This window comes from Coenobita brevimanus, chromosome 61 (assembly GCF_032717465.1).
Source record: "Coenobita brevimanus isolate Jiangsu-jjx chromosome 61, ASM3271746v2, whole genome shotgun sequence".
Taxonomy (NCBI): domain Eukaryota; kingdom Metazoa; phylum Arthropoda; class Malacostraca; order Decapoda; family Coenobitidae; genus Coenobita; species Coenobita brevimanus.
In genome coordinates, this window is record NC_137014.1 from 13002441 (window position 1) to 13026369 (window position 23929).

General features: G+C 42.6%; 1 protein-coding gene across 1 annotated transcript in view; it reads right to left on the reverse strand.

Moving 5' to 3' along the window:
• Positions 1-23929, reverse strand: part of LOC145403693 (isthmin-like) — a 103829-nt gene that overhangs the window by 18381 nt on the left and 61519 nt on the right. The window lies entirely within an intron of this gene.

Below are 23929 nucleotides of genomic sequence, written 5' to 3' on the forward strand. Positions count from 1 at the left end.
TGGGCAGTGCTTGCGTGCAAGACTCCCTGAGTTACACCACATCCATCACTACCGGGGCTGAGACTCATAAGCAAACTTATGTTAATTTTCCTCACATATCTTGGATTTGTTTTCGCAGGAAGGACAAGGAATGGATGGGAGCAGGACTGTAAAAGTCAGCCTGTTTATCAAAAATAAATAAATTAATTAATAAATACCATGCCATAACTGTGGCTTTTTTTTTTTTTTTTGCTAGAAGAACAAGGATAGCGGGTTTTCAAACTTTCCATCTCGTGTCCTTCCTCCGAAAAAAAGAAAAAAAAAAGTCACCAAAGGGACTTGGTGGTATGTTTCCTTGTGAATCCAGAACCTGAGGGTGGTGGGACAGGGATATAAACGGACAGCAGTGGGTATGTGCACGCCTGTCAGGTTTGTCATATTCATCAGTACCAAGACCATGATTCAAAAGGTAACTTATCAACCACCTCTCGTAACTCAAATTTTGATTTGTAGGTAGAACAGATAGACCTGCTGTACAACAGAACAATGTAGTCCCACTCAACAGCAGGTGACTTTGTGAAACCTAAAGGCTCACAGTAAATGCAAAAATCCTGTTGTGCTGGTAGGATTAAGGTTGTGTTTTATATCTGGAGACATAAGGAACTTTCTAAAAATTAAGTATTATGCATTAGGTCAATGTTTATAGCTAGAGATGTAAGGCACATTCTGGAGATTTCAGCATGTCTCTTTTATTTTTCTTTCTTCACTTAGGAATTAGTTCTTGTCATTATTGTTATTATACGTTGTTAATTTATGTGCATTATTGCATCAGAAAATGTGAGTTCTCTTCTAGGCTTTAGAGTGTTCTGGGCCTGTGCTGCTGGGAGGTTATTTAAGGACCATTCCGCACCCAAGACAGGTCAGTTGTAGTGAGGAATGGGCAGTCTGACAGTGTGTCCAGCGAATTAGTCGAGTGACAGATGGAGTGAGTTGTGTGCAGCTCAGTTTTTTGTCAGTTAACCAGTGACAAAATTAGGGAGTCAATCAGTGAGAGTAATCAGTGTAGGACAAAGAAGTCAGACAGAGTCAGTAAATGAGAGTTATTCAGCCAGTAAACAAGTAGTAGTGAGTGAAGGACAGAGTTAATGTGGGAGAGCAAAGTCAGTGTTTTGATGGTGTACTTCAGCTGTGCTTAGGAAGAATAAAACCCAGAATTGTTTATCTGCCTTTGATTAACTACTTGGTCTGCCTACGTGTCATTTTCAACTTACTGACGAACCCCTTGGTTGTAACAATTGGTGTCAGGTGTGGGGATACATCTGAAGAGAAGGAGGCGCGGGGACAGACCGCAAAAAAGGCAGACATTTCTCTGGAAGATATACTTACAGTGCTGAGGACACGGCAAGAACAAACGAAGAACAAAAGAAAGATATTCTTGCAGTGTTAAGAGCACAGCAAAAACAAAAAATATATATCTTGAAGAACAAAAAGAAGCCCAAGCACAACACTATGCAAGACTAGAGGAACAGCTAAGTGGGCAGAGACGTAAGCTTCACGAGTTATGTGAGGAATCTGAAGAGAGAGGCCGAGCCTTGAATTTAGAATAAGGAGTTTCAGGAGGATCGTGAGAAGTGGTATGTGAAGCTACAGGATGTGACAAGGAAAATGAAGCAACAACAAGATGTGGTATTCAGTGAGGTAGAGAGAATAAGTGACCAGGTAAGAGATATGAGGAAAGAGGTTTCCTGTATCGTGGAGGATTGAATGAGACGTGAAATAAACGAAGTTTGTACTAGGGTCAATCTCACTGAACAATGTTTGGCTGAGAGTCAGCCCCTATAGCACACCCTTTAGGAGCCAATGACAGTTGTGCAGGGGGTAGTGAGGTACTGAATTCCAAGGCCCTTGAATATCTCCTTGTGAATCACAGTAGGATCGTGCATGGCATCATGCATGCGCAAATGAAGAGAAAGCCACAGAATTTTGATGGCAAGGTGTCTTGGGCTGCTTATTGCCCCCAGTTTGAGCTCTTGGTCAGTCAGAATGGGTGGGATGACCGGTAGTGTGCAGTTCAGCCGGCCATCACCCTTGACGGTTCTGCTGTGGAGGTCTTTGTGCAGCTGGACAAAGTAAGTCAGGGTGATTACCACAAGCTGGCACAGGTTTTGGAGCAGAAGTATGGGATAAAACACCAGGAGGAGGTCTTCACGTCCAGATTCCGGACTCGCACCCACGGTGAAGGGTGGCCTCTACAGGAACTGTGCCAGAACTTAGAGACTTTGGGTCATAAGGCTTACCCAGGAGCCACTTCTGACTTCCCTGATGGCGCTGGTTCGGGACCAGTTCATCGATGTCCTGGACAGTCTCCAGCTCAAGGTTCAAGTGAAGCAGCCAAACCAGAGAGACTTCAGGAAACCCAGGCCAGTGTCCTTGAGTCTGAGTCCTACTTAAAGTCCGCTACTCAAGCTTCCAATCTTAATTAAGCACTGGTTTCAAGGCACATACTGTAAGGGCTCAGTGAAAAGCGTGGGTATGTTTAATGGAACGTGCTTCTACCGTTATAAGACTGGGCACCGAAAGGAAGACTGCTACAAGAGGAAGATAGATCAACATAATGAAGACAGCAGCAGAATCAGCAAGACGGCTGAATGTTGGGCTTGTGGACAACAGGGACACCTGAAATGGGACTGTAAATGGAAGACCCAACAAGAGAAAGTGGAGCAGGCCCCTCGAAAGAAAAACTAAGGATGGCTGGTGCAATGGGGCAGCAGCCAGTGTATGCCATGAGTGCTGCACATGTGACCTTGTGCAAGAAAGCTACTGCAGCCAGTTATAAGGAGGATGGTGAGCCTGAAGGGGTGGCATGCCCAGTGGTTGCTGACGCAGGATTAAAAGAAGACTTTGGTGCAGCTGGATGTGGTGACTCATCGGCAGCTTCCAGAAACTTTGCAGCAGCTGTGAGGAGTCGCTGAGCTTAGGGAACCAATGGATGGATACGGCTGGGAGGGAAGAACGAGACCCTGGGCGTGTATGTTGCCGACATCGAGGACTCCAGCATTCTGGACTTGGATTACCTGGTGTCCCACCACTGCCTCCTTGACTTTCATTTGGTGCAAGTGCAGCTAGGAAGGGGTGTTCTGCTAAGGGCTGTGGAGCATGGAGTCTACTAGTGATGACCAAATAGACTAGATTTATACCCCGAGTCAGAGATGATGCTGTCCTGAAAGATCAATGACATGCTGCACATTGCCCTGGGATTGGTGAAGCACAGGAGTCATGGCATGACTGAATAGGGAGTGATGTTGTGCAGGACTTTAATTGACTCTGTGGCAGAAGAAGTACCCGTTGTCAGAGCCAACTTTCAGTTCGTCCTATTAAGATACATCGGGGCACAGTTGTGGGGTTGTGCCAAGAAGCTGTTCAGGAGCCACTGAGCACTGCATGCAAGAGGAGTACGGTTAAGCCGCAGGAAGAACTATCCGACCACTTTGCAGGTGTACCCAGTGTCTGGAGATGCCACAGATGGAGCAGCTGAAGAAGTTCCTGGTGGGGCACGCTGATGTATTTTCCACAGGAGACCTAGACCTGGGAAGTGCACTTGGAGTGGAGCTGAGGACCTGCCGGACACCAGAGATGAATGGAGGGTCCAGGAAAGTGATGGAGTTGACAGAGCTGGCTGTCACGCCAAACGACTTAGACAGCAGAAATGATGGCAATGACCCACTATAGCCTGGAGGTTTATGGTGTGTATACTTGTATATAAGTAAGATTAGGTGGTTGTGTAGAGGACGACACAGCTTTGAGGGATAGGCAGTGTTGTGCTGGTGGGATTATGGTATTATTTTATATCTGGAGGTGTCAGGAACATTTTAGAAATTAAGTGTTATGCTGTAGTATTAGGCCAGTGATTATATCTGGAGATGTGAGGAACATTCTGCAGATTTCGGCATGTCTGTATTATTTTTCTTTCTAGCTTTTCTATGGAATTACTTCTTGTCATTATTGTTATTGTACTTTTTTAATTTATGTGCATTACTTCATCACAAAATGTGGGTTCTCTTCTAGGTTCTAGAGTGTTCTGGGCTTGCACTGGTGGGTTATTTAAAGACCATTCCAGACCCAAGACAGTTCAGTTTTAGTGAGGAATGGGCAGTGTGACAGTGGGTGCCAGTGAGTTAGACAAGAGTGGCAGACAGTTTTATGTGTGGGAGTTCAGTTTTTCGTCAGTGTATCAATGACAGTCAGTGAGTCAAGCACTGAGAGTAATCCGTGAAGAATGGAGTAGTCAGACACAGTTAGTGAGTTAGTCTGTCAGGGAACGGGTAGTGATGACTGATGAGCAAAGGACTGAGGTAATGTGGGAGAGAAAAGTCAGTATTTTGCGAGGGTATCTCCTGTGCTTAGAAGAAATAAAACCCAGAATCGTCATCTGCCTTTGATTAACCGCCTGGCCTCACTACGTGTCATTTTCAACGTATCCATGAACACCTACATTGTAACAGTGCCACAGGTAACCCAAAACGGCCTTTGTAACGATAGGATAGTTGTTCTAAAACCGTTTTCTTTAACAACGCTCGGGTTGCTAGGCAACGATTTCTCTTGAGACACCATCTCTACTCCACCTCCTTCCCCGCACCCCCGTAAAATGGTTGCGTTGTTGTCACAATTCCTGAGAGAAAGAGAGATGATAATTTTCAGCACTCTTTCCTTGTCCTTCCTGTAAAACCACAATATAACTCATGATGATTTTCTTTTTGTAACTAAGATTTCTCTTTGCAGAAAAAAAAGGCAAAATTCTCTGCTCTCCTTGTCCTACATTAGGATAGGGAAACAAAACTAGGCGAGTTGAGGGAGATGATCGTATGCCTGTTCAAGCATATCAGCCTATCAAAATAGTAATTCTCATTCGTGATATTTTTGTGGAATAATTCATGACTTATTCAGTTATTTCACAAATTGTAAAATATTTATTTTGTGTTAAATATGATTTAGGTGATTAGCATCATCTGCTAGTTTTTGACACATAAAGATGGAGCATTTAGAAAGTGTTCATTTACTCATAGGAGTATTATAGTGAAAACATAACTTTTAGTATTATACTGCATATCCTCAACATATGAGCTGAAATAAGCTGTTTAAAAAACAAGCAGTGCAAGTGAAAGATGCGGATATTGTGATAGTGAAAGTGCAGGGAAATGTATAAGAGTGTAGCATAATGTATAATACATAAGTGTTTACTGCACCTGCCCTTTCCTTCTCTCAGTGATTTGTATATGTCATAAAACTTATCACTTTGAATCTGGTGTATGCATGGTGGTCCATGTACTGCGTCTCTTTGGCAGCTGTATGTTGCAGGAGCGGCTGACTCTGCCGGTGTGGGATGTTCATGGGTGATAAAAATGGCACAGCCAATGACAGATTACCTTTGCTGTTTTGAGTTTACCAATAATTACTCTTTCCTTTATTCAGGCCAGACATTCGTAAACGTTGACTGAGCCGTACCCGCAACACACGAAAATTGGCAAGAGGGGTACAGTGTAGAGACCATCCTATATTTGAGTGCAATATATCCACAGCTACAACAATGCATGTGAGTAAGTGTGGTGAGTTGTGATGACAGTAAAAATACGTGTACTGAGCCGCGTGATCTAATTCACAAAACAACTTATGAGATCTTTCTTCTACCGACTCCAATTTATTTTTGCTGGAAGAAAAAGAGATATGGCAGCATTCAACATCCTCTTTCTTTTGCCTTTCCTGTAAAACTTTTTTTTAGTTGCGACATGAACTTGATAGTAAGAGAAGACTTATACCCACATAAATACACCTTGGGGCTTTGTTGATCCATAGACAGGCCAGGATTTTAATCAAAGACTGCTGAGCACTTCTGGGCTTTATTTTTTCTAGGCACAGCTGAAGTGGACCTGCAAAACACTGTGACTTTTCTCTTTCACGCTGCCTCCGTCCTTCACTGATTACTACTTGCTCATTATCCATTCACTGACTGGTTGTAAGCCTGTAACTCACTGACTGACTGACTACTCCATCCTTCACTGACTAATTCCCGCTGTCTGGCTCACTAACTGCCACTGACTCTTTGTCACTGTCAATCTGCCACTGACTCACTGACTCACTGTTCACTGACAGTCTGTCACCGCTTTCTGACAGGCTGCCGCACACAAACTAGCTCTGCCACTGTCCGTTACTCACTGACTCACTAAACTAAATTGTCCCAGAAGTGGAACCGTCCTTTAAACCCCCCTCCCCCCCGACTCCACCCACTAGTGCAGCACAGAATATTCTAGTGCCTACGACATAACTCACATTTTCTTATGCAATAATGCATATTCTTCAGTCTAGAAGAGAACTAGCATTTTCTCACACAATAATGAACTTAAATTAACTACAGACAATAATAATAATGACAAGAACTAATTCCTAAAGAAAGACAAAGAAAAACTGACATGACGAAATCTCAAGAATGTTCCTCACATCGCCAGATATAAACAGTAAACCTAATCCTACGGCAGGGGTGGGGAATGTCCGGCCTCCGGGCCGTATAATGCCAGCAAGACCATTTGATCAGGCCCGCGAGGCAACTCATAAATGCAATTTCATAAACTCATGAATGAAATTATATCTACCTATCTATGTCTATCTATATACAGTATCTATCTATCTATCTATATCTATATCTATCTATCTATCTATCTATCTATATCTATATCTATCTATCTATCTATCTATATCTATCTATATATATATATATATATATATATAGATAGATAGATAGATAGATATAGATATAGATAGATATATATATATAATATGTACTGGGCTACAGTTGATTTTAAGTTGGTAATTTTGTATGGCCCACGAATGATGTTAAAAATATCCTAATGGCCCTTAATAGGAGAAAGGTTCCCCACCCCTGTCCTACGGCATAACATACTAAAATGTTCCTCACATCTCCAGATAGAAAACACCATCCCAATCCTACCGATGATACATTTGCTGGTTCAGAAGACAGAACAGTTTTGATTCTCTCTGGACCCTTCTCACTTATGAATGGAAAAGGAATCATTTATTTTTCATAACTCAGTATGTGGTTAATACTTCCATCTGAACAATTCATGGCATTGTGAGATCAAGGGTCGCATTCTCATCGGCTACGGAGGTTCCCCAGCCTCTTACTTAGCAGCTGGTTTCTGCATGTGGCACATTGATACGGTCTTGTATTTTAGCCCATTTAGATACACACACACACACACACACACACACACACACACATATATATATATATATATATATATATATATATATATATATATATATATATATATATATATATATATATATATATATATATATATATATATATCATCGGCCTTTGCACGTACGGTATACTGCTGGACAAAGCCTTCTCCCAACATCCTCCACAAATTCCTTGACTGAACCAATATCCACCAGGTTTTGCCTGCTAGCTCCTCTATCTTATCTCTCCATCTCCAGTCTGGCCTTTTTCTGCTATGCTTGCAGTCTTCTGGAGTCCAGTCAGTCAGCCCCTTGCTCCATCGGTTATCCTTTATTCAAGCTACATGAACTGCTCACCTCCATTCTGTTCCTTTATAATCTCACTAATATAACTGACTTTAGTGTACTCCCTCACGCAAGTTGATATCTTCCTGTCCCTCAAAGATAATGGGATTATACTTTTGTTATATAGTTTTCGTTTCATACATACTGGCAAGCTTCTTTTTATAATGTTCCTATGTGTTCCAAAAGCTTTCCATCCAGCTGTAATGAGTCTTTTTTTATTTTTTTAAATTCGTTTGCATGGTTATTCGTTAGTTTTTGTATTTGCCTCAAGTAATTGTACTCCTCAACATCTTCAAGAATTTCTTCGTTTATTTTGATGTCGCTCTTTGGGGTATTTGCATGAAACATCACTTTAGTTTTCTCCATTTCATCTTTAGCCCTACTCCGAAAGTCATTTAACATGTCTTACAATGACTCTGCTATTTCTGAGATTAGGACAATGTCATCTAAAAATCTTAAAATATTAGTTTTACTAGCCATGTTTACTCCTCTGTTCTCCCATTCTAGATTTCGGAAAATGCTTTCAAGGCATGCTGTAAATAATACTGGTGAAGCTTTAACTCCCTGACGCATATCTTCAAGCTTAATTCTCTCCAAGTCTTTATGTAACTTAACTGATACAGTTCTCTCTTTGTATATGTTTTCGAGCAGTTTTACAATGTTCTCATTTAATCCTTGTTCCCGCAATGAAACTGACATTGCTGCCTTGTCTGAGACTCGCCTCTCAGGAGAGGACAACCTAATGGAAGCAGGAGAAAGATACTCGTATACCTACTTCTGGAGGGGATGCCCGGACAATGTAAGAACAAACCATGGTATTGGCTTTGCAGTCCGAACCAACCTTCTACAGAATTTCCAAGAAACACCTGTGGGTATATCAGAGAGGCTGACATCTTGGCGCATACTAATCTCTAAAAGCAACTAGACAACATTCATCAGTGCCTATGCCCCAACACGATTCTGAGGCCACCGTCAAAGATTCCTTTTATGACTCTTTGGATGCCACCATTCGCACAATCCGCATAATGACAAACTCATCCTGCTTGGCGATTTTAATGCCAGAGTAACAAAAGACAATCATCTCTGGCAAAGCATTATAGGCTGCCGTGGTGTTGGTAACATGAACAGCAATAGCCTTAGAACGCTTTCCTTATGCTCAGAACACAGTCTGGTTATCACCAACACCACTTTTCAACTTAATAATAAACATAAGGCCACATGGATGCACCCACGATCTAGACATTGTCACCTAATTAACTGTGTCATTGTAAGGCAGTGAGATCGAAAAGAAGATCTTATAACCCAAGCTATGAGATGTGCTAAGTGCTCAAAAAAACAAAAAACTTATAATCGCCAACTGCAACTAGTCATACGCCCACAAATGTGCCATAGCTCGTCCTAAAAGAAACTAAATTGCAGCATTTTAAAGGATGCAGCATCTTGTAACACCTTCCGCAGCGCTGTTACAGACAAGGCCCCTCAGTGCCCACTACTTGATCCAAACAACAGTGCAACAAGCCTATATGCAGAGAGGCTGAACATTAAGACATTGCTTCAAAGCACTGCAGAAGAATTACTAGGCTTCTCCTCTCGCCGCCATAAAGACTGGTCTGATGAAAATCCTGAGGGTATACATGACCTCCTTCCAATGAGAATTGAGCACCTAGCAACTGGTTGGCTCAGTCTTGCTCCTTAACCCTAGAAACTGAATTCCAGACCTTAGTAGTGAAACCCAGAGAAAACTGCTTGTCATGGAGAACAAATGGTAGACTGAGCAAGCAAATGGACTAAGACTGGCTGATATTAATGACCAACGTGGATTTTATAAGTGTATAAAAACCAATCAGGGGCCAACCAAACACAACGTACCCTGTTCGATCAACCAAATGAGAGCTCCTGAAAGACAAGCAAGCAATCCTAGAAAGATGGGCATAACACTTTAATATCTTACTTAATCGAAGAAACCAGGTGGAGCACAGTATCCTTGATACTATCCCAAAAGCTCCTCACTGTTCAGTAAATGCGATTTTTAAAAGAATAACAAAAGCCCTGACCCTGATGGCATTCCATCTGAACTGATGAAAGATGGTGGCCTGTTACTCCACCAGCACCTCCATGATCTCAAACTGACTATACTGAACCGACAACGAATTCCATCTGAAGGACTTACTTCTGGTATTGTACCATCTACAAGAAGAAAGAAGACCATTCAACTTGTGACAAAAGCAGAATGTTTTTTCTTTTTATGCTAGGAAGAAGGAACCAAAGGCCACGAGCCCCCAATAACTGTTCCTTCCAAGAGAAAATCAAAATACAAGAGAGAGCCAAATTCAAGATCCGGTCATTTCGAGATCCCTGGACACACTGCATTTGAAAGACTGGAGATCATAGCCAGCAGGAAATACAGAGGGAGACAGTTCCAGAGATGACCTGTTGCATAAAGGAAGGACTGGGAGTAACGGTTAACTCTTGCATTAGAGAGTTGGAGAGAAAAGGGATGAGAGTTTGTTGCTAGACGGGTGCTACGCATCCGTCGTAGAGGTGGGGGAATGCAAGCAGATAGTTCAGAGGAGCAGTGACCATTGAAGTTGCGATAGAAAAGAGATAAAGATGCAACAGTGCGGCGAAGAGACAGAGATTGAAGGGAGCCAGTATGAGGAGGAGAGTTAATGAGACGAAAAGCCTTTGACTCCACCCTATTGAGAACAGCTGTATGTGGGGAGCCTCCCTACACACGGAAGGTGTACTCTACACAGGGGTGGATAAAACCCTTGTATCTATGTAACGGGGTAAGAGTGATGAACGACGACGGGTCGTTTTCCCTTTCATACCAACTGCCACCTGGATACCAAGGAAAAGCACGACCCGTCTTCCCCTTAACTCCCGTTGATGCATGCATCAGATCAATGGGTAATATAACACCTAATTAACTTAAAATTAACTCTAGGTTATAATCGTATAAAGTACACACATTCTTCTGCCTACTTAGGACCACCACTACCGAATAATACTAGGAATACTCAAGACATGAGTGAGTGGGGTACATGAGGTAGAGCTCAGAGGTAGTGTAGCGAGGTAACTATGAGTTACGGTGTCTCCACCAACACATCTCTCTACGTGGCCATTATTTTCCCCCAGCACCAGTGCCCTCTTTAGGAGGGCAAAATAACCTACAGATCCATGGAAGTATGAGTGCGAGAGGGATTCGTGACCATCTCCGTTCCTCTTCGTGTTATAGACAAAGGTGAGGCCACGAGAGAGGAACCCGCTACAGGGATGAGATGAGGGAAAATTTCCATTTACCAACTTTTCTCTTAGCTAATTTGATAGTATGAATTTAATATGAGAGGAAGGGTTATTGAATACGATTGTCATCATGCACTCGTCTGCCTATAATAATTCAGTTTTACTAGGATTTTAGGAAATCGAGGGGAAAGCGGAATGTTACGTCACCCCGGAAGAGCAGTGACGTCAGGTTCGCGGGTATTTGAGTTAAACACGGCGGGCAGTTTGAATCCAATCTCACGCCAATTGAATTCATGGAGCCTTAATATTAAAGTACATGCAAATATTATTGTGTTTATTTTAGAGGACAAATGAGTGAAGGGAAAAGTCTTACTCAGAACTTATAAATGACCTCTACAGGCTACTGGCACCATTACATAGGGACAACAATTGAGCAAGGGTAAAGAAGGAACGGAGTCGGCTTAGCACACCTAATTTCTTGGAGGCCAATTTTACAAGAGATGTAATATGATCTTTCCAAGATAGGTCTCTAGTGAATAAAACCCCAAGCAAGTTCAAGGATGATGCAGGATTATGCTGAATTTTATTAAACATTAGTGGGTACACCTGTGGAATATTTTGTCGAGTTGATAGGTGTAAGAACTGAGTCTTTGATGCATTAAAAACTACAACATTATTTTTACCCCAGTCCCCAGTCAGAGATACGAGCCAAGTCAGACATTAGGTTTGCCATAGCCTCATCCCTTGTTTGTTGAAGTAACTGCTGAGATGGACGTTGCGGGAACCGAATGGAAAGGTGAAGGGTGGAGTCATAAGCATATGGGTGGATAGGGTTAGATGTACAGCTTAGAAGGTCATTGCTGAATAAAAGGAGGAGAGTTGATGATAACACAGAGCCCTGAGGAACACCACTGTTGATAGATCTAGAAGAACGATGACCGTCTACAACAGTGGCTATAGAATGACCAGATAGGAAGCTATAGATGAAGGTACAGATAGGATAGAAACCGTAAGAGGACTGTTTGGAAATTAAAGATTTATACCAGACTCGATCGAAAGCCTTTGAGATGTCAAGTGCAATGGCAAAGCTTTCGCCAAAGTCCCGAAAGGAGGATGACCAGGAGTCTGAAAGGTAGGTGAGAAGATCGCCAGTGAAGCATCCATGACGGAACCCATACTGACGATCAGAAAGAAGGTTGTGATAGGAAAGATGCTTTAAAAATTTTCTAATAAGAATTGACTCTAAAACTTTTGAGACACAGGATGTTAAAGCAATTGGACGGTAGTTAGAGGGCTGGGAATGGCCACCCTTCTTTGGGACTTGCTGAATGAGAGCAAACTTCCAGCAAGAAGGAAAGGTACAAGTTGAAAGACAAAGGCGAAAGAGTTTACCTAGGCAGGGTGTAAGCACAGATGCACAGTTCCTGAGGACAACAGGAGGGAGTCCATCAGGCCCATATGCCTTGTTAGTATTGATGCCTGTGATGGCAGAAAATACATCAGCTGAAGATATTTTAATGTCAGACATAAGGAAATCAAAGGGGGAGAGTGATGGAGGAATAGCACCGGAATCGTCTAAGGTGGAACTGGAGGAGAAAGCCTGAGCAAAAAGATCTGCTTTATCAGTAGAAGTAGCTACAGAATCATCAAAGTAGAAAAGAGGAGGGAAGGATGATGAGGTAAAGTTGTTAGAAAGGTTTTTGAGAAGGTCCCAGAGTGAGCAGGAAGAATTCAGGTTGGAGAGTTGAGAGCATTTAGTACTGATGAAATTATTTTTAGCAGAGTGAAGAACAGACCTATAACGATTCTGGGCAGAAATGTAAAAAAGATGTGATTCAGGGGTGGGTTGGCTCTGGTACCTTTTATAGGCCCTCTCCTTGTTGTGGACAGCATTAGAACAAGCGTGATTAAACCAAGGTTTTCTTGCATTAGTCAAAGGATATGAGAAGGGAATATATGCTTCCATGCCCGAGAGAATAACTTCCGTAATGCACAAGGCACACTCAAATGGCTCCTGGCCATGGAAGCAAAAATCATTCCAGGGGAAATAAAAGAAGTACTACCTGAGAGCCTCCCAATCTGCAGCTCCATAGTGCCACAGTCGATATTTCGTTGGAGGGTCCACAGGCCATACCAGAGTGACAGGACAGGTTAAGGTAATAAGGGTGTGATCGGAGGAGCCCAACGGAGAGGAAAGATTAACAGTGTAAGCATAAGGATTAGTTGTAAGGAAGAGGTCAAGTATGTTGAAGCTCTCTTCAAGGCAGTCAGGGATACGGGTAGAGTGCTGTAAACTGCCCTAGGTCGTTAAGGATAGAAAAGATGTAGGCTTGTTCACAAGGTGGATCAGTGAAAGGAGAGGAGAGCCCAAGGTGTAGGTGAACATTGAAATCTCCTAGAGTGGAGATTTCAGAGAAAAGAGAACTGGATAGAATGTGTTCCATCGTAGAAGTAAGATAATCGAAGAATTTTTGATAGTAGAATTAGGGGAGAAGCAAACAGCGCAGATATATTTAGTCAGAGAATGACAGGAAAGGCAAAGCCAGAGTGTAAAGAATTCAGAAGAATCGAGTTCAGGAACATGAGAGCAAGATAAGCCGTTGCATATATATACACAACAGCCACCTTTGGCTTTTAAATGAGTACAGAGAATGTAGAAGGATACAGAAAAGGGTTTGCTGTCAGTTGCCTCAGACAGCTGAGTCTCAGTTACGAAAAGAAGGTGAAATTTAGAGGAGGAGAGGTGGTGCTCAACAGAGCGAAAGTTAGAGGAAAGGCTGCGAATGTTGCAGAAATGAAGAAGTGAGTCAGACAGTGGTTCCAGGCAGCTGGAGTCGCCACTGAGAGAGGGGTGTATGGTGGGGGCATCTATGGTCCCCCCCCCGGGGACTCCGAGGCTGTGTTGTGAAGCCATGATTTGTTTTTTATCTATCGATCTATTGCCAGACGCCTCAATCCCGTTTGGGGTGGCCACAAACAAATTTTGGAAAAGGAAGTGTGGTGTGTACTGTGCATGCAGTTTGGTGCTGATAGTTAGAGAAACTTGTATTGGAGAGCATGCTGGCTTATCCTCTGTGTTACTAAGACACTGAAAACGTTCAGCGAAGGGGTATGGTCAGGAACTAGTCCCAAGGGCTGATGAAACGGGAGCTCCAGCTCTCCCTGTCATCAGCTTTCCATCCACCTTGGGAGTACTGCTCTGCTCGACTGGTGCTATAGTCTACCCTCTCCCTCCCCATGAATGCTAGCAATGTACTAGTCAAGATAAGGTTATCCAGACTAACAAAACAACTGACTGAGTCGACAGTTCCTAAAACACAATGTGTCTTTTAGAAAGAACGAAGCACCTGTGAAAAGATCTTTGTTGCCCAGCAGATACAAAAGAAATACGACGAGCAGAAGCGTGACTTAAACATTGCATTCACTGATCTTGCAAAAGCATTTGACACCATCAACAGAGAACCTTTATGAAATGCACCTTCTAAATTTGGAGTTCCAAACCAATTTCTTACCTTCCTGAAGAAACTGCATGACAACATGAATGCTCATGTGTCAATACTGGGGGCAAATCCAAACCTTTCACCGTGGACGTGGGAGTAAAACAAGAATGTGTCCTGATTCCTGTCATTTTCAACATCTATCTAACGGCAGTCACCTTTTTAAGTCACTAACAAATGAACCCTGATGACAGACAAAAAATGTAGTTTCGTCTAGACGGTAACTTTGGTGACATGTGGAGGTGTAGGAGGACTGCTGGGCCTTGGGATAGGCTACTGCCCCAGAGATATAGGCCCTGACCTTTGCCCAGAATCAGACAAATAAAAAAAAAAATCACAGAAGTCTTCAAGCACAATCAATGACTGAAACAGGTCATTTCCTAGAGCTCGAATACACTGATGCCTATGGTGTCCTTGCACGTACCGCAGGACCCCTACAACAAAATCTCACCATCGTCTCCAACATATACCATGTAATGGGGCTCCAAATAAATGGCAATAAAACAAAAATAATATTTCAGACAAACGACCAGTGCTGAGCCTCTTGCATTTCTGATAAATCGCGAAAATGTAAAACTGGTGGAGAATTTTGCCTACCTTGGAAATGCTCTCACATATAAACATAACATTGATGCAGAAGTCCTTGCATGAATCAACCATGCTTCAGCCTCTTTTGGACGTCTCAGATTCAGAGTGTTTGAAAATACTAACTTGAGAATCAAGACGAAGGTATCAGTATATATGGCTGTCCACTCTCTTATATGGTGCTGAATCCTGGACTACCTACCAGTTTCACTTCAAACAGCTTGAGATGTTTCACATCCAATGCTTACAGCGCATCCCAGGACTCGCATGTGAGGATAAAGTCCCTCACTAAAAAAATCTCTGGCAGCAAAGTCAACCAGCACAGAAGATGCTAGCTAAAATGCAGGTGAGATGGGTTGGACATGTGTCCCACATGCCTGAGCACCACCTTCCCCACTAGGTTCTGTATGGGTAACTCCCTTTGGGATGCTGAAACCCATGGGGACAGAAGAAGACATCTAAAGATCATATAAGGACAACTCTGAAGAAATACATCATAACAAAAGATTTTGAAACTGATTCTTTGGAGAGAAAACAATGGCGAGTCCTCTGCAGTGAGGGAACCATTCATCTCAAAGAAGCCCAGAGCATGGCCAGAGAAGGGCATGGACAATGGAGGCACAACCAAAAGAGTTCTCCCAGCAAACTCGGACTTGATGTGCTGACTGTGTGGCAAAGTTTATGGATCCAGGATTAGTCTGTACAGTCACACACATTGGCATCACTGACAAAGAGAAACACACCAATATTGTGGATATAGTAGGCGTCGTCTTCTGTAGTAGAAGGACAGCTTTAACCCCTAACCACCAGCTGACGTGTACTGTATAGCCATCACGATTTTGGGTGCGGAGCAACTCCAGTTGACGTGTATAGTCGCAAGCATCTTCCCGCCACCCATTGAACTTTAACTTATCCTTACTCATCGACGGGACCACCTGAAGACGTGGGGATACTTCATTTGAAAGAGGAAGAGTTGGTGATTATGTATCTTTAATTTTTTTTTCTAGCTGTTATAGTTTGACCGATATTAGGGTTTGAAATAAGGGTATTTTTTCTCCGTCATGGATATCCCCTGTAGGGAGGAGTGTGCAACATCGGAAAACCCCCCGCATGTAGGGGTTGTGTGTGTGTGTGTGTGTGTGTGTGTGTGTGTGTGTGTGTGTGTGTGTGTGTGCATATATTTCTATCAGAAGCCAACTTACTGCTTATTGTAATTGTTGATAGTATCCACAGAAAATATGCTGGAGTACCTCAAATGAAAATATACTGTGCACAGTACAAACACTTACATATTCATTAGCAGATTCAAGGCTAATGCAAAATCATGTTCCTTCATTATCAAAAAGATTTTTCATTACCACTCTTGGCAGAATTTGGTTAAGAATAATACCAGATGGCAACTATACCGATGGTCCACTGGCGTTAGCGTGCATTAGAGACCCTACTGAAAGGGAGACTGGACAGCCAGCATGTTGATGCAGCGAATGGATGCTTGCTGGCCATCCCTCAAAACTGTATAAAGATCAGTGTCACTCCTGGATAACAGCAGGCCACTTAACTGCTTTTCATATTTTATGGCATGTTTTTGAACACCTGTTATGGTGTATCTGCACAAATGGTGCTTTTTTAATAAGTAAAGCTGTATAAAAATGAAATTTTCCTCCATGTATCAACTAGGCTAATTTCGAAGCATATAAATATCTGGGACGAATTGCCAGATGTTACTTGATCGATTAACACCACCTGTGTTTACTTATTTTCCCCGTAGTTTTTAAGTTTGATGGAGTTTTGGTTAAATTTAACGGCTGTTCTTCTTCTTGATATCCGTAATTGTGATAAAGTGGTTTCCATTGAGATATTATCTAGACTCACCTCCCTATGTGGATGTGGGCCAAATACATGTAATATAAATAAAACTTGCATAGCAGAGCCGATGACACTCACCCACAGACTAGTTTGCTCCCTTCACCTTAATATCCCACAATTTCCTTCTTGGTGGATTTCAAGGGAGTCGGAAAACTCGCATAGACGGTCCGTGAGTGTTACTGCACCCAAATGCAGCACAATCAAACCATCAACAAAGGCAAAAAAGTATCAGTAAAAGGTCACGGCACCACCCATTTTGCAGTTATCAACAGGATATTGATTGGTCAGCATTATAAGTCGGCGATTATCTCGCTGTTTACCTGTACTTCGAAGTAAAATCCATATGTAAAGATAAAGATTAAAACGGAAATCTTTAGCAGCTCAAATTAACAAAATATACTACAATTACAGAGACATTTAATTCATCAACCAATCATGTATCACAGCAGGTGATGAGATGTATTTTTAGATGAATCTAGTAGATCAGTCAGTCAGCACTGGGGCTGTGAAGAGTTTGCACAAATATTTCGCCACATTGGCCGACCAATCAGCGAGCTGCTGAAAATATTGAGTGTCTATGGTCAGACTCAAATATGAAGTCCGTTTGGGTGGGGCCCGAGAGGGGATTTCCCTCTCTACAGCTTTGCCGCATCAACCCCAGTACCTATCTCTCTCTCTGTCATATGTCAGCTATTTACTATTTGAAATTGTATATTAAATATTCCGTACTTATTAAATATATTAAATAAGGATATGTAGTGCTATGCATAAGTCGCTTTTTAGGATAATAGCAATGATTTGTATATTTTCCACACCACGTGACAACGTCGCTTTCCGACGTTGCCAGAGGTCAAGGACACCCACCTCAGACTACAGGTGACCGGTCACTTCCTGTCTGATCCCCACCCACGATGGCAGCTACTCCGACTCGCTCTCGTGTGCTCCACAGTCGGGAGAAAGAACTTATTTACAATGTGAACAAGTATTTTTTAGAAGAAAGGTCAGAGAGAGGACTTATGCCTACTGGGGAAAACTCGATAAAAAAAATGCGCCAAGAATTTTACCTCAGTGATGGTGTGGAAAAAGGTCGAAACAATATAGAAGAAAACAAAGCTTATAAATATATAAAAACTTTCTCAATCAACTGAGAGAGAGAGAGAGAGAGAGAGAGAGAGTGAGGAGGTTTGGCAGAGCTGTAGAGAGGGAAATCCCCGCGCGGGCCCCACCCAAACGGGCTTCATATTTGAGTCTGACCATAGTCTCTCTATAGGGTCTCTAGTGCGCATCAGACACAGACTTGTCAGAAATGTATCATCGCTACTGTTTCACTACCCAATAAAACTAGTGCACTGCAGTTCCTTGCTATATATAAAAAAAAAAAAAAAAAAAAGTATCATCACTACATACTGTAATGACCGAACTAAAACTTAACAAATTATCACACTGGTCTGACCGAGATTCAATCTCAGGCCCTTGCACTTCATAGGCATACACATTACCACTAAGCTAAAGAGAGGAGCCCCACTTTGCCTCTAGGCAACGTGGGCTTTTATACACCCCATTACAATACCTCCATTACTTGCAGTGTCAGTATTCCCAAGTTTATATATATATATATATATATATATATATATATATATATATATATATTGCCAGACGCCTTAATCCTGAATAGAGTAGCCACAAACAAATCGCCTGCACCACGTCGCCCTGTCCCCCGCCATTTCACTGCCCTGCTTCCAACTCACACACCCCTCTCTCATATACCTCTCCATTCCATCCCTCCATCTCATCCTTGGCCTCCCCCTCTCTCTCTCCCCCTCCACTTCACTCACATACACTTTCCTCGTCAGTCTCTCACCCTTTATCCTCTCCACATGGCCAAACCACCTCAATGTGTTCCTCCTAACGCTTCCTATCACATCCACATCCACACTTTAATTATCCTTTAAATCCTCATTTGTCAGCCTCTCTCTCCATGTGACTCCACAGGCTCCTCTTAAATAACTCATTTCCACTGCTCTCACTCTTGACTTGTGTCCTTCCAACAACGTCCAAGCTTCCCTTCCATACATTAGAGTTGGTAACTATCACAATACTGTCATGTAGTAACTTTTCACTTCCATGCTCACTTCCCTGTTTCTTATCACTGCTTTCAAGGAACCAGCAACCTTTCTTCCTTGTTGTACCCTTTCAAGCACTTCACCCTCCAAACTTCCATCCTTACTCATCACACTCCCAAAGTACTTAAACGTACTTACATTTACCATTTCCTCACCATCCAGCCTCACTGTACATTAACTGACTTCACCTCTCTCAAAGACCATCACATTACTCTTCCCTTCATTCACCTTTAGATTCTGTTTCATACACACTCCCCCAAACTCATCCACCAGGCCTTGCAGCTCCCCTTCGTCTTCACTTAACAACACAGTATCATCTGCAAACAACAGTACATGGAGTTTCCAAACACTGCCCTCTCTCATTAGGGCCACTCCAACATCCACTGCCCTACTTTGTATCTCTTTTATTACCCCATCCATGCACAGATTGACATGGCACATCCCTGTTTCAACCCAACCTTCAAAGAGAAAAATTCACTCAGTTCACAATCCACACGCACTGCAGCCTTAGCACCATCATACATATTCTTCACAGCATTCAATAACTTCCCATCCACTCCATATATTCTTAATACTTTCCACAACCCATGTCTATCCACCCTGTCATATGCTTTCTCCAAATCCATGAAGGCCGCATACAACTTCTTTCCCTTCTCGAGAAACTTTTCCACTAAAGATCTAAGAATGAATACCTGATCTACACAGCCTCTTCCTTTCCTAAAGCCTCCCTGTTCTTCTCCAACTAATTCCTCTGTTACTTCCCTAACTCTGTAAATAAGTGTCCTACCATAAACTTTTCCTATTACACTAAGAAGACAAATGCCCCTATGATTACCACACACTTATATATATATATATATATATATATATATATATATATATATATATATATAGTAATCCCTCTAATATCCGAATGCCCAATATCCGAACATCCCCATTAACCGGACATAATCGTCCCGGGATCCAATATTCCCAAAATGGGCCAAAAACCGCAAAAAAATAAAAAATAATCTGACTTTTTTCCCTCCCGTAATTTGAAATTGCCTCGTGGCACCAAATAGCTGTTATACCATGGTCCCTTCACCCCTTCCTTCCTCCCCTCCCCCCTCCCCTGTCAGGGTTGCCATTTGGTATTCTTCATTACCAAGTGTGGGCCAATTTGGTAATGAAAAATCCGTTTGGTAATGAATCAGAATAATGCATTACCAAATGGATTTTTCACATGTATGAGGATACACATGATGGAGATGGTGGATTGTTTGCTCTCTCTGATTAATCTGCTAACCTACATAGTGTGAAAATAATCAACATGGTGTTAATTATAAGGAGAGTGATTACATGTATTTCTATCTATCTATCTATCTATTGCCAGACGCCTCAATCCCGTTTGGGGTGGCCACAAACAAATCGCCTCCAAGTCGCCCTGTCCCCCGCCATTTCACTACCCTGCTCCCAACTCACACCCCCCTCTCTCATATACCTCTCCACCCCATCCCTCCATCTCATCCTCGGTCTCCCCCTCCCTCTTCCACCCTCCACCTCGCTCACATACACTCTCTTCGTCAGTCTTTCACCCTCCATCCTCTCCACATGGCCAAACCATCTCAGTGTGTTCCTCACAACGCTTCCTATCACATCCACATCAACACCACAACGCTCCTTTATATCCTCATTCGTCAGCCTGTCTCTCCACGTGACTCCACAAGCTCCTCTTAAATAACTCATTTCCACTGCTCTCACTCTTGACTTGTGTCCTTCCAACAACGTCCAAGCTTCACTTCCGTACGTTAGAGTTGGTATCACAATACTGTCATGTAGTAACTTTTTTACTTCCATGCTCACTTCCCTGTTTCTTATCACTGCTTTCAAGGAACCAGCAACCTTTCTTCCCTGCTGTACCCTTTCAAGCACTTCACCCTCCAAACCTCCATCCTTACTCATCACACTACCCAAATACTTAAACGTACTCACATTTTCCAATTCCTCACCATCCAACCTCGCTATACATTCACTGACTTCACCTCTCTCAAAGACCATCACTTTACTCTTCCCTACATTCACCTTTAGGTTCCGTTTCTTACACACTCTCTCAAACTCATCCACCAAGCCTTGCAGCTCCCCTTCATCTTCACTCAACAACACAGTATCATCTGCAAACAACAGTACAGGGAGTTTCCAAACACTATCCTCTCTCACCAGGGCCACTCCAACATCCACTACCCTACCTTGTACCTCTTTTATTACCCCATCCATGTACAGATTGAACAACCATGGAGACATGACACATCCCTGTTTCAAACCAACTTTCAAAGAGAAAAATTCACTTAGTTCACCATCCACACGCACTGCAGCCTTAGCACCATCATACATACTCTTCACAGCATTCAACAACTTCCCATCTACTCCATATATTCTTAACACTTTCCACAATCCTTGTCTATCCACCCTGTCTTATGCTTTCTCCAAATCCATGAAAGCCGCATACAACTTCTTTCCCTTCTCTAGAAACTTTTCCACTAAAGATCTAAGAATGAATATCTGATCTACACAACCTCTTCCCTTCCTAAAGCCTCCCTGTTCTTCTCCAACTAATTTCTCTGTTCTTTCTCTAACTCTGTCTATAAGTATCCTACCATACACTTTTCCTATTATACTAAGAAGACAAATGCCCCTATGATTACCACACACTTCTTTTTCCCCTTTTCCTTTGTACAAGGGAATAATTATACCTGACTTCCAATCCTCCGGGACTCTACCTTCCTCCCAGGCCAATCTGCACATCTTCCACATCCATTCTACTACTATCTCTCCCCCATGCTTCAGCATCTCACCACACACTCCATCAATTCCTGGGGCTTTCCCGATTTAACTTTCTTCATTGCTTCCACAACCTCTATCCTACTGATTTCTACCTGTCTTCTCACCTCCCTCCTTCTCCCAGCCATTCCCCAGCCACTTATACTCGCATTACTTCCATCCTCTACGTTCAACAATTCCTTAAAGTGTTCTCTCCATCTGCTCACTTTTTCTCCCTTCTCCACTAGTAATCTACCATGTTTATCTTTCACTCCCCTGCTAACTTCACTTCCACCCTGTCTTACTCTTTTCACTTCTCTCCAGAACATTTTCTTACAGTCCCTCCACTTTACACTCAAATTCCTTCCAAATTCCTGATCCACTCTCTTCTTACTCTCTCTTACTAATCTTTTCACCTCTCTCTTCCTTTCCACATATAACTCTCTCTTCTGCCTCTCAACTTCTTCCACGCCCCTATTTCTCATCCATTCATTGTATGCTTTCTTCTTTTGTGCCACAGCCTGTTTCACCTCTTCAGTCCACCACGCTGTTCCTTGCACCCCCTCCGTCTTCTCTTCCTTCCACACACCACATCACATGCTGCACATATTTCTTCTGTAAATATCTTACACACACCTTCCACGTCTCCCATCTGCTCCAATTCATATTTGCCCAATCGTTCCTCCACTTCTCTCTTATACTCTGCCTTTTTCTCATCCTCTTGTAACCTTTCCACTCTCCTTGCAACTACTCCTTCCTCTCGTCTTTCCCTTCTTCTATTCCTCCATCTTACTTGCATCCTAATTCTGGCCACCACCAAGTAGTGGTCAGAAAGGCCACTCCCCCAACCTCTATAAACTCTTGCATCCAATATACATCTTCGCATCCTTTCATCCACACACACATAATCAATCATTGCCTTCCTTTCATTCAGTTCACCACCCACCCTTCTCATCACTCGCCATGTATACCTGTGGATCATTTTATGCCTGAAGAGGGTATTGGCTATTATAACCCCCTCCCAGCACAGATGTCCACTACGCACTCCCATTCTCATCTATCTCAGCAGGCACACCCCACTCACCAACTATTCCATCCACCTTCACATTACCAACTTTACCATTCATATCACCGATCAAAAACACTCTCTCATTCCTTCCAAACTTTTCCATGCACACTTCCACATTTGTCCAGAACTCTTCTCTCACTCTTCTAGCACGATCTTGCGTTGGCGCATACACACACACAATCGCCCACATTTGTATTCCAACTTTCAACTTTACCCACACAATCCTTGACCCAACTGATCCATACTGTCTTATGCTCTTCTTCCATCTTTTACTCACAACTATACACACTCCTTCCTTTGCCCTCTCATTCTCATCTACTCCTGCACATATACCCCATCCATACTCCCATTCTCTCACACTTTCTCCTCTCCATTTTGTTTCAGTTATTCCACATACATCCACTTTCGCATCCTCAAGCACCTGGACAATCTCTCTCTCTTTCACCTCATCATTCGCTCCTCTTACATTCCATGTACACATTACCAAGTCCTTTGTCCGGTCCTGGGTCGTCAACGTTTGGTCAGTCCTTGTGAAGAATAAATGCTAGCTTTACGAATTTGGTGATGAAAAGTTAAATTTGGTAATGAAAGTTGAGGAGATTGGTAATGTGGCCGTTGCGATCTGGCAACTCTGTTACCCCACCATCATCATCAGTCACGGCCAAACTCCGATCGAGAGCAGATGCTTATAGCAGTGCAAGCCACTGGTGCTTGCTTTTTGTGAATAAACAGTGAATAAACTGCGATACCTCGCCACTAGAACACACGGGAATTTACAGTGTTGTGCAGTGTTAAGAAATTAGAATTTAGAGCGCAGAGGATTAACTGTGGACTGCAAACGGGCAGTTCAAACCAGTCCAGGAGCCAGGGACTTGTAAGTACCCAGAATATTTAATATTGTATAAACTCACCTCTAAAACCTCATTTTATGGTTCTTTTGCATTTATCTCAGTGTTTTATGTCCCTTATTGGTGTGATTTGGGTCTTAAATAGGTGCAGTGCATGTCCAGAGGGAGTTGTATAGGTGTTTTTCTGAGTTAGGGTCCATAAGTAGAAGTCCAGGAGGCTGGGGCCCAATATCCGGACAGGATCACTACCCGGACATGCCTTTGGCTCTATTACGTCGGATATTGGAGGGATTAATATATATATATATATATATATACACT